The sequence below is a fragment of the Alligator mississippiensis genome, chromosome 3 (genome assembly GCF_030867095.1).
Source record: "Alligator mississippiensis isolate rAllMis1 chromosome 3, rAllMis1, whole genome shotgun sequence".
NCBI classification, from domain to species: domain Eukaryota; kingdom Metazoa; phylum Chordata; order Crocodylia; family Alligatoridae; genus Alligator; species Alligator mississippiensis.
In genome coordinates this window covers 160,820,287-160,835,691 of record NC_081826.1, presented here as the reverse complement: position 1 = coordinate 160,835,691, position 15,405 = coordinate 160,820,287, and positions in this window count along the sequence as shown.

The window sequence follows — 15,405 nt, the reverse complement described above, 5'->3', positions numbered from 1 at the left end:
ACTAGCTCATCACAGACTCCCACTCTCACAGATGAGATGTTTAGTGGCCCTGAATAGACAGAATATGAAGACCTCATTCCATTCAGATCCTTGGTAGCATATTGAGTCTACCACAACTCAGAGGCAAGCCTTGACAGTGCTTTGCTTACTAAGGCCTATAAGCATTAGTAGCAAATAGGCTCCCAGTAGTTCATGACTCAGACCACAAGATTATATTTTAGGTCTGATTGAAGGACCGCCTGTAGGGATGCCAATTAACTAATTAATCCAGAGGGTCAGTAATCTCTATGACCCATAGGTAGTCAGGTTCAGGGATATTAAAGTAAGTTAATTTCCCTGAGCATTGATCTACTTCCTGACCCCACTCAGAGTTAGGAAGAGTAGCTCCACTCTACAACACAGGTAGGTTGAGCAATATAAGCTGTATTACACAACACAACCCGTGCAACAACTACCCGACACAATATTCCCATAACACCCAAGCCACAACACAATAAAATACACCTGATGGGACAATATCCCGACACACATCCCGAACCCAATTTCCATGGTCAGACAATCAATCAACTACACATTACAGTGAACATCGGTCACTACACAGTTAACTGCTGCGTAACTTCACAGGCAACATAAAAACCACAGAGGGCTGCTAGAACAGCCTGGGCAGGAATAACCCTCTGACAGTCCCTGAGGATTTCTAGCTTTTCTCTGCTTAGGTACTCAGCACCTTAAATAGGGAAAAGGTGATACTTTACCCAACTGCAGCTTCAACCGCTGGAGCCCAAAGGAAAGAGCGCCAGACAGGTAAGCCTCAGCGAGCTCAATCCCAATGAGCAGGTCACAGCAAGGAACCTGCACTCGATAAACTCCAATACCCCGAGAGCCTGGAGTCAGGACTGTCCAGGCAGAGTGAGAGCGAGGCCGAGTCCAAGCCTGAGCCCTCAGACTTTGACAGGATTTATAGCCTTTTAATCATGCCACCTGTCATTCACCCAATGATCCAATCATTGCCCTTTTAACAATACCCAGTCAAATTCAAACCTGGGCAATACTTAAAAGGACCAATCAATTCAAACTATTTCAACTCAATACAAGTAATACCATTATACACTGTGCATGCCCAGACCTTAAAAGCAGGTCATGACTTCATCAAGGTTGACAGTTCAAACCCTCTAGAAACTTCTCACCTCTAGTCATATGGTGCACGCGTGGACTTTCACTGTTCTACATGATTGGTAAGGAAAATTTTCAAGAGTGCTGGAGGCAACAGGTTATCCAGCTGCACTGAAAGGTGCCATGGTAGCTCCCAATTTTATCCTTGGAGGCGCTGGCGATGCATAGGGGGTGCACGTGTACCCTCTGAGCTTGGCTGTGCACCCCCTGCAAAAAGCATCGCCAACACTGCCAACAGTGCCTGCAGGTGATTCCCACTCACCACCCCCCACCCACTGCTGACACTGCTAGATTGCTGCTGGATGCTGCCAATGCTGCTGGCGGCATCTGCTCATCACCCTCCCCGCTACAGCCACCTGCGGGAGCTCACTGCTTACCGCCGCCACACTCCCACCTCTGACAGAGCCACTGCTGCCTGCAGTTCACCGTGCCCCCCCAGCCATAGGGGGCATGCGGCATTCATACCTAGAGGGCAGTCTAACAGAAAGCCCAACAGCTGAGGCTGTATGCTCTCTGCTAGCAGGCCATTCTCTCTTTATAAACCTAGCAATGAGGACCCTGCCACCCACAGACTGTTTCCCAGCCTGATGTCTAATCCAGCCACTATCTCAGGTTTCAAGCTACCTGCTAACTCTTACAGCTTGCTCTCAGGTTGTTGCCACCCCCAAACACACATACTCTGGTACCCTAAGTCTAGATCCTGCCACACCCTGGATGGATGTGGTGACTTTCTACCCAAGTTCAGTCATGTGCAAATTTGAACTACTTGGGGCATCAGAGCAGAGAATGAATATCACCTTTGCATTCCACAATGCTGGAAGAACACTATGGATGAATCCAGATGAGCTTGGATGTGTGGCATGTAGCACCGCAGACTCCTCTGTGGCACCACACACCACAAATACAAGCATTCTCCACATTGCTACCTTGCAGCACAGGGCGGGGGAAGGGTTGAGCCTGGGAGATCCCAGGGCCAAAAAAAAACATGCCAGAAAAAAGTGGGGTGGTGCACATGGCAGCAACGCGCACCTCCCAAAACCAGAGCCTGGCCAGCTGGAGCCATGCTCTGGCTGCTGGCCAAGCTCCCAGCTGCAGGAATGCCATGACTGCAGCTTCCCGAGGCCCTCATGATCCCAGGTAAGGCTGGTGGGGCCAACAAATTTACCGGCCTCAGCATCCCCTACCCCACCTGTGGTAACTTGCTGCGTGCCAGAGTGCATGTGGCACAGATGTTCCCTGGGAACAAGTAGCAGCAGCACAAGGTGTACTGCTGCTGCTTGTCCCCAGGGAAACAAATGTCCACACTTGTTTTGAGATGGCCTACCTGTGAGAGAGCGGGGTCCTGAACAGCATGTCATCCCACAGCAAACTAGGACTGGGCAAACACAGGCCGCTTAGCATGCAACGCTGGCCTCTCTATTCGTTGCTTTTGTTTCCTTCAACTCCATGTTTGACATTAGTGACCATCAACAGCATGTGTGATACACACAGCCCCCTAGCTGATTCTCTCCTGCTAACACTTCTCTCCTGGTCACTCAACCTCACAGGGCCATATCTTAGTAAGGTGCTGGACTGTGTTTCTTGACCTTCCCACAAAAGCTTGTAGTCCAGTTGCTTCCCATTCAGTTGTTCTGAAAGGAGTCAGCAGGTTTATTATAGTATTTTTCTCATTTTTCTCCTTTGCTCATTAGTAGACATTTTTCCTCTGATGTGTGCTAGAAAATCTGAAACAAATAAGCCTTATCCTGAAGTAGGGACTATATCGGACAGAGAAAAAGGGAGAGAATTAAAAAGGTCAGCACTTTTAAGTTCAGGGAATGCTTGTTCTTTGAGTCAGAGTAAACAGATAAGAAGCTGATCATAAAATTCCTGTTGTATTATGCAGCCCAGGGAAGGTGAGTGCATAATGAAATGACTAATGTACTGTTAAATGTACCTTATCTTGCTTGCAGTTTGTAAATTGCAGTTTTCTTCATGCAGCAACAACCTGGCAACACGATTGCAAGCTTTTGCTTCATCTGCATGCTGTTCTCGAAAGCACCACAGAGCAACTCTTCCCATCCCCCCTGCACACACAACAAATATGAGTTTGTGAAACCATGCAGGGTGCTCTGTGGTGCTGCTGTTGCGACCGCTGTCTCCACCATGGCATGTGAATGGCAGCAGCAGATGTGTTCAAGACAGCCTCCATGCTTCCTTTCCAAATGCGACAGCTGGAGGATGGAAGTTCTTGGAAAAACAACAACAAAAAATCCCCTGTAAGAATATCCATGGAATTTCTTACACAAATTGATGCTTATGTTATCATCAAATGTCATCATGTCACAGGTCTGTGCCTTCTACCATCCTTCTGAAAAGGAAAGATCTCAGGCAAGCAGACTACTAGTGGTAGCAAGACATGTAGAAGAGTGTGACATGGCTCTGTGAAGTAGGAAGTGCTCATAAAACAGCTGTCCCTTCCATGTGGATTTGACACATGTAGCCTAAAACCTAATGAGCCCCTTAGCCATGTGTGCTACTGGAGGAATATCTACCTCCTGGCCTTGAGAATAACATGTTTAATGTGATAGAGTTTATTATCAGTCACCTCATCCCCATCCTTAGCAAAACTGTTATCAACCCGTCTTGGTACATAATCCATATCAACATGACTTTTCAGTCCCTATGTGATATCCCTTTCCTGAGCATAGCACAGCATTTCACATACTTGGCCAATACAACAACAATAGTTGTGAAGGGGCTCCTTGCCAAAGATGATAGGACATTATTTCTTCTATTGCTATCTCTTGACCCAGTGTGTGTTGATAAACTCCCTACAAGATCATCACTGCTTCTGAAGCAGCAAACAAACTCTCTTATGTGACCATTGGGATCCAAAGCTCTATTCTCAGAAGCAAGTCTTTGATTCTATGAGATGATATATCTATAAGATAGGAGGTTCTTTCTGCCCTGATGGAGCTCTACTGAAGTCAATGGCTCAGCATTCATGACAGGGGCTTACATTTCTCTCTATGGCTCCAAACCTGGAAACACATCTGCATATATTTAAGCAGCTATTCGCTTACTGACTTTCCTGGAACTAGTCATGAATTTCACGTTAAATGCACATACAGATGTCTGTAAGTTAATGTCCTCAATGCCTTTTCCATTAATGTCAGTCTCCTAACTCAGCTTTTTAGGTGCTCTTACAAAGCAGCTATAGGAACTGCAGTTTCTAAGCCCAGCTGTCAGTGTCATGGACTAAATTGTATTTTGCCCTCTGTAGAAAATATAATAAACTTATACAGTAGGGCCCAATCTTTGTGGCAGTCATACCATAAATTAAGCCCCATGTCCTCCCCAAGTGCCATTCCTACCCCCTTCTCCTGCCTGATCTGCTGCTCTGCTTTCTGCCCCTTGACATTTCTGCCATTGAGCTGCCAGCCTCCTCCTCAGTCTGCCACTGCCACACACAGAGGCTGCTCATGCCACTTGTGGCATTCTTGCCTCAGCTTGGCACTAGCACCCCCGCACTAGCACACCAGGCTCTGGTAGCTTTGCCAGAATTTGGGATAGTTCTTTAATGTCAAGAGTTATGATACATAAGAACTAGAGGCTGTTATAAATTCTAACATGCATATGCAGAAGTGCACCTCAATCTCCATTATAGATTTTGCATTGAGACCAGGCATTTCAGTTAACTGAGAGGTTTCAAACTTGAAATTCAAATGATCTAGACATAAAATCTAAAAAGGTAAAAAAAAACCTGACACAGAGTTCATCAGTGCCAAGATATTTTACTGTAAATTACATGAAATTAAAGATGAAAAAGGTACTGTAGAAAATCTGAACTTTGACCAAAATTGAAGCCATGGACTGTTCTTCCTTATATTGAGATAAGAGTTAATTTGGTCAATGACAGGGCTGTCATGAAAGCATCCCTTTTTAAAAAAATGGACAGTTCTTATCAGCATTATTCTTGATTAATCTAGACGTTACAAAGAGCAGCGTGTTGTTGAATTTATTTTTCTTATGCAAATGTACTAGTTTGTGAGAAGTTGGAAAGAAAATATAGCCAGGCAAGCATTAGGCAGTGTGCGCCTGTGTTGGGTTTATCAATTGTACAATTGGGTATTCATTAACATTTTGCCACTCAAATCTCATTACAATCCAATAAACCAATTTTGTATCATTGACATAGCATAGTCTGGGAAGCAGTTCATAATTCTTTGAACATGGCACTGTCAGCCTTTTATATAAAATGCTTGCAAGGCTCTCATTTATACTATCTACAATGGAGTGTCTAGCAGCTGTTTTTGTGTAATTGTCGAGTGCCACCAAAGACCTATAAAGCCCAGTCAATTGTAATAACTGACCACAAAAAGCAGCTGATCATGATCTGTTAACCATTGTCCAAACAGTTCATATTATAGAGAGCAGCTCAGCTAATGATCAAAAGCTAATGCTATGCACAAGAGACTGGCAAAGGCAACCCAAATGTCCTTGCTATTGTTTGCCTTCTTCACAGAAGCAAAAAAGCCAAGATAATAAACTGACACTCTTCATCCCTCGCAGTCAGAGCAGCAGATATTGATGCAGTAGAGGGGAACTTTTGCACCAAAGTCATCAGCATGTCTTTTGTTCTGCCTAGGCATATTAAAATGCATTTGCATTCCTCCTTTAATGTTTCCAAACTACTTTTGCTCAAGCTAAACTATGCTGCTCTCCAGTCTATCTGCTTTACTGAGTTTTCAACTCCTTTTTACATATTTCTTTTTGTGTTATCAGGATAAACATTTATGCTAGGACTAGCCAATTGCCCACCAAGAATGACTTGGCTGCTGGCCTCAGCTCCCCCACCCTCTGTCTGGTCCTCAGCATGGCTTCAGAATAATGGCAGTGCTCCCCCTTGTTTGGAGTGCTCTGATTGGCTGTTTTCATCAGAAGTGTTTTACTGTACAGCATCTCTCAAATAGTGTTGCAGAAATAAGGCCACAATCATGCAAACTAATTTGGCTTTGTGGAGATGCCCAGCCATTTGTGTGTGTGTGGCTGGGTCTGTGTTCCATCCTCACATAGCAGCTTGCAGGATAATAATCTCCTGTGGTCAAAGTATGTATTATATTGGGCTGTTCTTCCATGAAGAAATCAATCACCATTAAAACCAATTCAGGAACCCAGCAAAAAGCACCAAACCTAAGCAAGAATGTAGTATTAAGTGTTGCTTGCTTTACTGAGAAAAAAAAGGACTCCAATGAATGCTAAAGATGTACTTTCCTTAAGTGTAAAATTTTTGAATGTATATAATTTTGCAACCTATGTAACCTGAAAAGTGATAAGATTCCCAGGGAGACTAGCTATAAGTACAGACTTTTGTTGGGGTTAGAGGGAGGTTATATTTGGTTCAAAACGGCTACCCAATCTAACTTAGCTCACCCCAGTGTGGACCTTACATTCAGACCTGGTCTCAGTGATCAGAAATAAAATCTAAATCCATAACTGTACAGTAGTTCCATGCACAAAGACTGGTCTAAAAATGGTTGAACCCAGTCAAAACAGACCTGGATGCATGTCGTATCGAGTTTACCCGATCTCAGTTAGACCAGCGCTTGGAACTTCTGTACTGTTATGTGTGCAGCCCCAGGACTGGGAAAGCCCAGTCACTGGCCCCAGCCCCGGGGCAGCACATTTCCTATCCCTGCCCCCCGACACCGGGCTAGCCCCCTACCCTTCACCCACCCTGTGGACCAGTCAGCTCCCCTGAACCTCCACGGCACTCTGGGTGCCACTGGATTTTTCAGGGTTTGCCACTGCCGGGATCCAAGCAAGTACGTACCGGTGGGGGGAGGGGCAGGAAGGATGGGTGTGTAGGTTCACTGTGGGAGGGTTGAGGGACTAAAAATAGCCCCTTGTTGCCTTTTTGCAGACCTCACAAGCCCCTTCCAATGCCCCCGTGGATCGTAACTACCTCCCCCACCCCCTCTTGATTCTGCCTGCCCCACATCCCCCTGTGGACTGCATCTGCCGCTCCATCCCCCTGTGGATCCCCGATTCCCTGCAGCCTGCATATTCCCCATCCTTAGAGCAGGTTGTCACTTGTAACCAGATCTAACCTCCCCCTAACATCCCCAAATGCCTGTGTTTAGCCCAGGAAAGATGCATTAATTTAGAATAAGGGCTTGGACTTTACTTGGTGTAAATTATACCCAGGTTACAGGTGGATTGGCTACTATCAGAAGAGCACAGATTTTTCTCATTTACACCTCCAAAACCACAAGAACACACTCTTATCCCAATATACCTCTTGCTACTTGTAGCAGCACAGTATGGATCCTCTCCTGTATTGCTTATGGATACCAAGGAAAAGGAGCAGGGAAAGACTGGCATGCAGATTGAAAGTTGGTCCTTTTAGATTTCCTTAGTTCTCCAATTTTTTTTTTTCCAGTTTATATCTCTGATTCATACATGGCTCATTCTAATAAAAACTTTCTGACTAGTTTAATTACATTTCTTTGTTTTCCTAAGTTTTTTGGGACCTGGACAGAACCATGGCCATGGAGATCTCATTATCTAAGATTTATATCATTGTGAAGTTATAGTTTTTGGAAGGAAGGATTTCTCATTTTCTTTCCTTCAGTATTTTGGAATATCATTTGCTACCATCCTGTTTTCTTTGCATTTCATTTCATAATCTTCTCTGAGAAGGTTGTTTTTGGTTTCACATGTGAGATAACTTAACAAAAATGTATCTATTTTAGCACAGCTACATCTCATGCATTTGGTTACATCAGTTGCTACTACTAACAGTACATTATGGTTTCAATATAAAAAAACATTTGTATTATTTTAAGGCCTTCTATGATGTCTTCTATCAGGGCTTTTGCACTATTTAATTTAATCTAACCTAACTGCTGGTTTAGCTGGACATGTTAATTGCTTTCTTTGTTTGCTAACTAGACTTGTGGTAAGACCTGCAAAGGGTATTTTTATGGTCACTCAAAAACAGGTTTTGTGGCTTTCTGCTTGAGTCACACTTATGAAGCTAGACTGATGCCCCCCCCCCCCCCGCCAAAGGGAGCAACAAGTTACCCCAATAAATGCAAAAGGAAGATAGGCCCATATTTTGTTTCAATTGCCAAGTTAAACCATGCAAATTGAAGGGGAACTATGGGGCAAGGTGAAATCCCCCTTCCCAAAGGTAAAGGGAATCTCATTCACTTGGCAGGTAGTTGAAGCACTCTCCCAACTTTTCAACCAGTTGTTTATCCACTAGCAATTATATCTGGACCACATTTCCTTGACATTTTCATAGGCAAGGTATGCAGGATGTCAAAAAGCTTTCCTGAAGTCAAGATATGAAACATAAGGCTTCCCTCTTATCCACAAAAGTAGTTTTCATAGAGGAAATTAAGAGTGTGTCAAACCAATCTGTTTTAGCAAACCAGTATTGGGTGATTTTCCTTCTATCATCTTATTGTCTTCTAAGTACTTAAAATTTGCTTGTTGAATAATAGATTTCAGAAATTTTCTTGGGATCAAAGGTAAGATTATAATTTTCTGGGTCCACCTTCCACTTTAAAAAACAAGATAATAGGTATTATATGTTTCCCCTTCATCATTCTAGGGGAACTCCCCTATCCTCAATGAGTTTTAAAAGATAATTGCTGACAGTTCAGCGATTAGTTTGGCTTGTTCTTTAAGTACCCTAGGGTGAATTTAATCAGTCCCTGCTAACTTGATTACCTCTAATTTAAATATTCCTTAATGTGTTCTTTCCCTACTCTGGCCTGCATTTTTTCCTCTTGTTAAAATTTGTTAAGTATCTGGTCAGAATCAAGCTTTTTTTCTCTCTTTTCCTTTCTTCTTCTTCTTTTTTTTTTTTCAGAGAGACTGAAGCAAAGGTAGCATTAAATATTTCAGCCTTCTTTGCATTATCCGTTTGCTCTCCTTCCTATTTAACAATTGGCCTATACTTCTCTTCAGTGGTGTAGTTAACAGTTTTTGCACCCCTGACAGAAACAATGGAGACCAGGAAGTGGAATAGGAAGGAGTGAAAAGAATATTACTTGATCCTAGGTGCTCCAATCATCCTGGTTGCTGTCACAGTCTGATTTCCTTGGTGGACATATTTCTCGTAACCCTCTAAAATGGCACCTGAGATACATGCCCTACTCACCCACCCCTAGTTATGCTACTGCTTTCTTTCGTTTTCCTTTTATTTCTAATGTAATTGAACCTTTTCTTGTTCTTTTTTATATGAACATGCTAGTTGTAACTGTGTGTGTTCCTTAGTTTCCTTGATTTATCTCTTGGAATAGCACAAACATATAGTTCATACTCATCTAATTTTTAGCAAGACTTTTGCCATTTAATAAGCAAGCTAAGGGAATATAGTCTAAATGAGGCAACAATAAGCGGGTCTAAAGTGGTTGCATCATCAATGCTCATTGTCAAACTGGAAAGAGATATTTAGTTTGTCCTGGATCCAATAGCATCTTTAATGATTTGGAAATGGAACTGAGTATACCTTTAGTAGATTAGCAGATAACATTAACCTGCCTTGAGTGGCTGGCATGGCACAAGACATGATCAGGATTCAAAGGGCCTTGGTTAATGGGGGAAAAGGTCTCAAATAAAGAGGAGGAACTTCAATAAAACAAGTTAAATTACCGTGCATAGGAAGAAATAATCAAATTCACAAATACATCAGTGGAACAACAGGGTAAGCAATAGTACTGAAGAAAAGAACTTGAAAGTTATTGCAGACTCATAAATGAATATGAGTCAACACCGTACTATTGTTGAAAAAAACCTGACACCATATTGAGATATAGTAACAGAAATGTCATACACTAATCACAGTAAGTAAGTCTTCTACTGTATTCAGCACAGGGGAGCCTTACCTAGAGTTGTTTCCAGTTTTGGCACCACACTTCTAAATATATACAAACAAATTGGAATGGACAAGAGCAGCAAAAATGATTAGAGGACTAGAAAACATTCGAGGAAAAACGTACATGTGAGGAAAGGCTGAAAGAATGGGATTATGCAGTCTGGAGAAGAAAAGATTGAGAGTCCAGAGGAAAGCCACATGCATGATCAGAGGTCAGGAAAACAGACTTTATGATGAGAGGCTGAGAGCTATGGGACTCTTCAGCTGGGAAAAGCACAGGCTCAGGGATGATCTGGTGGCTACCTATAAGTTTATAAGGGGTGCTCACCAGGATCTGGGGGAACGTCTGTTTACCAGAGCACCCCAAGGGATGACAAGGTTGAATGGTCACAAACTCCTCCATGACCATTTCAGGCCGGACATAAGGAAGAACTTCTTTACTGTCTGAGCCCACAAGGCCTGGAATAGACTGCTGCCAGAGGTGGTACAAGCACCTACTTTGAACACCTTCAAAAGAAATTTGGATATTTATCTTGCTTGGATCCTATGACCCCTGTTGACTTCCTGCCCCTGGGACAGAGGGCTGGACTCAAAGATCTTCCGAGGTCCCTTCCAGCCCAAATGTCTATGAAGTCTATGAAATCTATGAAGATTGAAAGGGAATTTGAAAAACAGTCTCCAGTTACACAAAGGGCTGTTAAAGAGACTGTTGATCAACTGTTCTCTGTCCACAAGGTGCAGGGCAAGAAGTAATAGGCTTAAATCTCAACAAGGGAGAATGAGATTAGGTATTTAGTCTAACTATGAGAGTGGTTAAGCACTGGAACAAATTTCCTAGAAACTGTAGAATCCTTGTTTTTGGGTGTTTTTAAGTGTAGGTTAGAAAAATATTTGTCTGGGATGGTTTGAGTTGGGGCTGAACTGGATGAACTTCTCAGGTCCCCTCCAGTCCTATTTTCCTATGATTCAATCCTTAATCACATACCCTTTGTTTCTAGTTTTGTTCACTTTCTTTTGATTGTCAAGATGATAAATAGCTACTGATATTATCACAATGGGTCCTTTACTCTGTTTCCAATCTTTTCTCATCTATTGGTGTTTTGCCATTATCTATTTAATATGGACTTTCAGAAAATATGACCTCTCCTGCACCTGTTTATTAGGGCTGTGCGAAGCTTCGGTCCATGACTTGATTCAGTGGAGATTCAGCGCAATTCAGTGGCTGAATCTCCAAATCCGAATCAAATCAGAAGACCCTTTAATTTCTCCAGATCGATTCAATTCAGACATAGAGACAGCTTTAAATGTTTTTTCTTCATACCTCTAGGTAGCATGGGCTCTTGACAGCTGCAATGCTGGGGCACATGGAGCATCCCACAGAAGCATGGGGGGGGGGGGCTCCCCAGCACACTTGGCAGCAGCCCAGAAGTGGACCAGAAGCACTTCTGGTTCCACCAGGGAGTGTGCTGGGTGCCCCCCCACCCCATGCCCTCCCAGCTCAGTGACTGGTGCCTCCTGGGTCTGGGGGAGGACACTGGGGGGGTCCCCCTGCAGTTGATCACCAAGCCAGGGAAGTGTGAGGGGGCCCCCAGTGCACTCCTCAGCAGACCCAGAAGTGGACCAGAAGTACTTCCGGTCCACTTCCGGGTTCGCTGCTGAGCACGCTGGAGAGCTCCCTGCTCTGCTGTGGGACACTCCATCCACCCCAGCACTGCAGCAATCACAAGCTGCGCTGCTTCCTGTGTCCAAATCGCTGATTCACCAAATCAGCATCGAATTGTTAGATTCAAATCTGGCCAAATCGTATCGGGGACAGTGATCCGAATCAATGGATTGAATCACTGTCCCTGATTCGGGCTGAATCTGAATTGAATAGAGCCCATTTCACACACCCGTACTGTTTATGCTTTTATTGTTATTAGCTATAAATGCACAAATTTACTAAGGTCTTCTTTCCTGAAATCCATTATCCTGACCCTTATGCCCATACCTGTCTTTTCTCAGGATAGTGGATAAAATAGTTATTAAATTTCAACTAGCTTTAAATCCTGAGTCTCATGCCCTGGCCCCTATAAACAAAAATGTGGCCACCATAAATATCTTTCCTAGCAGCTCAGCGCATCAATAGGCAAAAATAAGGCTGCAAAATAAAGATTTCTTATAGTGAGGATACAGCAGCAGGAATTTTGGAGATGCTCAATATGTAGAAGATAATCTGAGGTTGTTGTCTTAGTAGTTGAAACTCTTCTATATTAAAAGTTTTCAGTCACTATAGTAGATACATCTCCTGGTCTACTTTGTATATCTGTGTACCAATGCATGCCAACCAATATTATCATAGATATTTTTTACACTTACATTTCATTACAATTTGTACATATACATTTTTATGCTGATGTATAGAAGTTTTTGCAGTGGTTTCTCCCTCTTTTTTAGTTCAGAAAGAATATGACAATCACTAGGAGGGTGCTGGATTAAGAGCTGCCAAATAGTTGTTTTGTTCCCTGCTCTGCTACCAACATGTTTTGTAAGCTTGGGCAAATCATTTCAATCTCCGCCAATCTCCTTTCTCTTCCTTTCCTCTATCTTGCCTGTTTAATCTTTAAACTGAGCAGGTATCTGTTTAGGTTCTAGCTTAGTAATTTTGGTTGATGTATAAATACTGGCAATGGTTGTATGGTCTGAGAATAGAAAATATGCATTTATATATGTCCTCACATGGTCAATCCAGTTTAAATCAACTAATGAAAGAAAACAAATTCTCTTAACAATCTTGTTTGGAACAACCATTATGAAGTTGATACAGCTGATCCCAGACTCCCTGCCACGACCACCTTCTGCAAGGAAAATTTCACTTAGCTCTCCATCTAAATCCTCTACCTGCCAACACAGTTCTTCATTCTAGTCTATCAGAAATCTCTCTGTCCATGTATTCTGGATTGCTAGAACTCAGAGAAGGAAATGCAATTCTCATATTATTTCAATCGCTGTACACTGGATAACTATTGGCAGCAGTAGACTGAGAAGAACGAATGTGAAGTAGGCAAGGCTTAGGCACTTCTGTCATTTTGTCAGACAATAGAGATTAGTGATGCAATGCTAAAAAAGGTTACTAACTGCACTGCTGCTTTGATTTGGTCAAGAGAAATCCTGCACCCTAAGCTGCAAAGACAAGTTTTAGAAAACCTGGAATATACCAAGGAAGGACAAGCTCATAACGCTGGGTGATTTTAACCCTCTTGTTGGATCAGCAAAAAAATCAAAACCTGCAGGGACTTATGGGTGAATATGGTATTGGAAAGTGCAATATTTATAACCTACTATTCCTGAGAAAGCACACAGAACATTAACCTATTTACATAAGCCATCTTTCACCTCTCAAACTAGAAGAAAGTTTTTTGGATGCACACTTGCTACAAAAATTGGCATCTGCTGTCATTTTCAAAATGGCACAAAAATTGGTTAATACATTTAGGATTGCTGGACAAATTTGCCCCATCCATGAAAAAATCAGCATCCAAGTCAAACCATCTATTAAGAGCTCAACGTAAAAAAGCCTCTGAAGAAACTAAGTGTGAACTCATTGAAGACTGATAATGTAAAACAAGATAGTTACATCAAAGAGTAGGAAGGCAACTAATATAACTAGTACAACTTCTAGTGATACTGAACATTTTGAGCTCGACAGTCCAGAAACGTTAAGGTTGGTTTGATGAAAATGCTGAGAACATAAAAAAGAATCCTTGACGAAAAATGTTACCTATATTTATCTTGGATATCTAAAACCACCATGGGAAAAAATGTCTCTTTATAATATTTGTATCACTTTTTAAACTAAATTGAAAGCTAGGTGTGGTACTTGGTGGATCAAGAAAGCCTATGTGCTACAGTTATACTCTGACCACAGTGAAATAAGGAAATTCTATGATGTTCTTAAAATGACATACGGGCCTCCTCCAAGGAGGTCCTCATCTGTTACACCCTTCCAACTAAACACCCTTCCAACTAAAAAGAACTAAATCTTTTTGAATCGGTACCAGCTTCTCCAGTTCGACTGGAGAACAGGTACGAGGCCCTGGCGACCCTGCAGGAGATGGAAGGAGAGGAGGAAACCCTTGGGCAGGAAGAAACACCACATTCTTCACACTCCAAACAGATCAAGAGATCCAAGAGGACGCAGAGGAGGAGGCGACAAGTGCTCGTCATAGGCGACTCCATCCTGAGAGGCATGGATGGGCCCATCTGCCGCCAGGACCCCTCAGCACGAGAGGTATGCTGCCTCCCTGGAGCAAAGATTCGGGATGTGACGGAGGTAATCCAGGCCAGGATCAAGCCCACCGATTACTACCCCATGGTTCTAGTCCATGTGGGTACTAATGATGCGGCCAGGAGAACCCCCGATCACCTGATGGCAGACTACAGTGCTCTGGGCGGCGTGCTGAAGGAGTTCGGTGCACAGGCGGTATTCTCTTCCATCCTACCAGTGAACAGACGCGGAAGACGGCAGGAGAACTGTATCCGAGAGACCAACTGGTGGCTTCGGCAGTGGTGTCTCGAGGCAGGCTTTGGCTTCCTGGACAACAACCCGCACATCATGACGAGGAACATGCTCAGCTGGGATGGGCTTCACCTGTCCCCCAAAGGTAAGCGTGTGTTTTCTTCTAGTTTGGCGGATCTCCTCCGGCGGGCTTTAAACTAGGCTCGTCGGGGGGAGGGGAAGATAAGGGCAGGGGAAGCTGTGGACCACCAAACCATGTGGCACCCACAAGGACAGCCCAGCCTGAAGAAAGAGAGCATTGGGAACCTGAAAGCCATGGGGAGGCCAGTACTACAGCACAGGTAAGAAATGAGAAGGTAAGAATCAAAGGACCCCTTGGGACTCGGAGCGGGGGGGGGGGGCAGCAAAGGCACCAGTCGCAGGGCTCAAGTGCCTATATACTAATGCTAGGAGCATGGGAAACAAGCAGGATGAACTAGCGCTCATGCTTGCACTAAACACCTATGACTTAGTGGGGCTAACGGAAACCTGGTGGGATTCATACCATGACTGGGAGGTACATATTGAGGGCTATAGATTGTACAGAAAGGACAGGGTGGGGAAGAAAGGGGGAGGGGTTGCGCTCTATGTTAGTGAGCAATATATGTCAACCCTCATCAAGACGGAATCCAAGGATGAGGAAGTAGAAGGATTGTGGGTTAGGCTACATGGGGGGCAAGGAGAGAGGGATTTGGTGGTAGGGGTCTGCTACAGACCCCCACATCAAGGGGAAGAAATAGATGCGGGGCTCCTGAGGCAACTCTCGGAGACCATAAAAGCTAAAGAGGCGGTAGTCATGGGGGACCTAAACTACCTGGACATC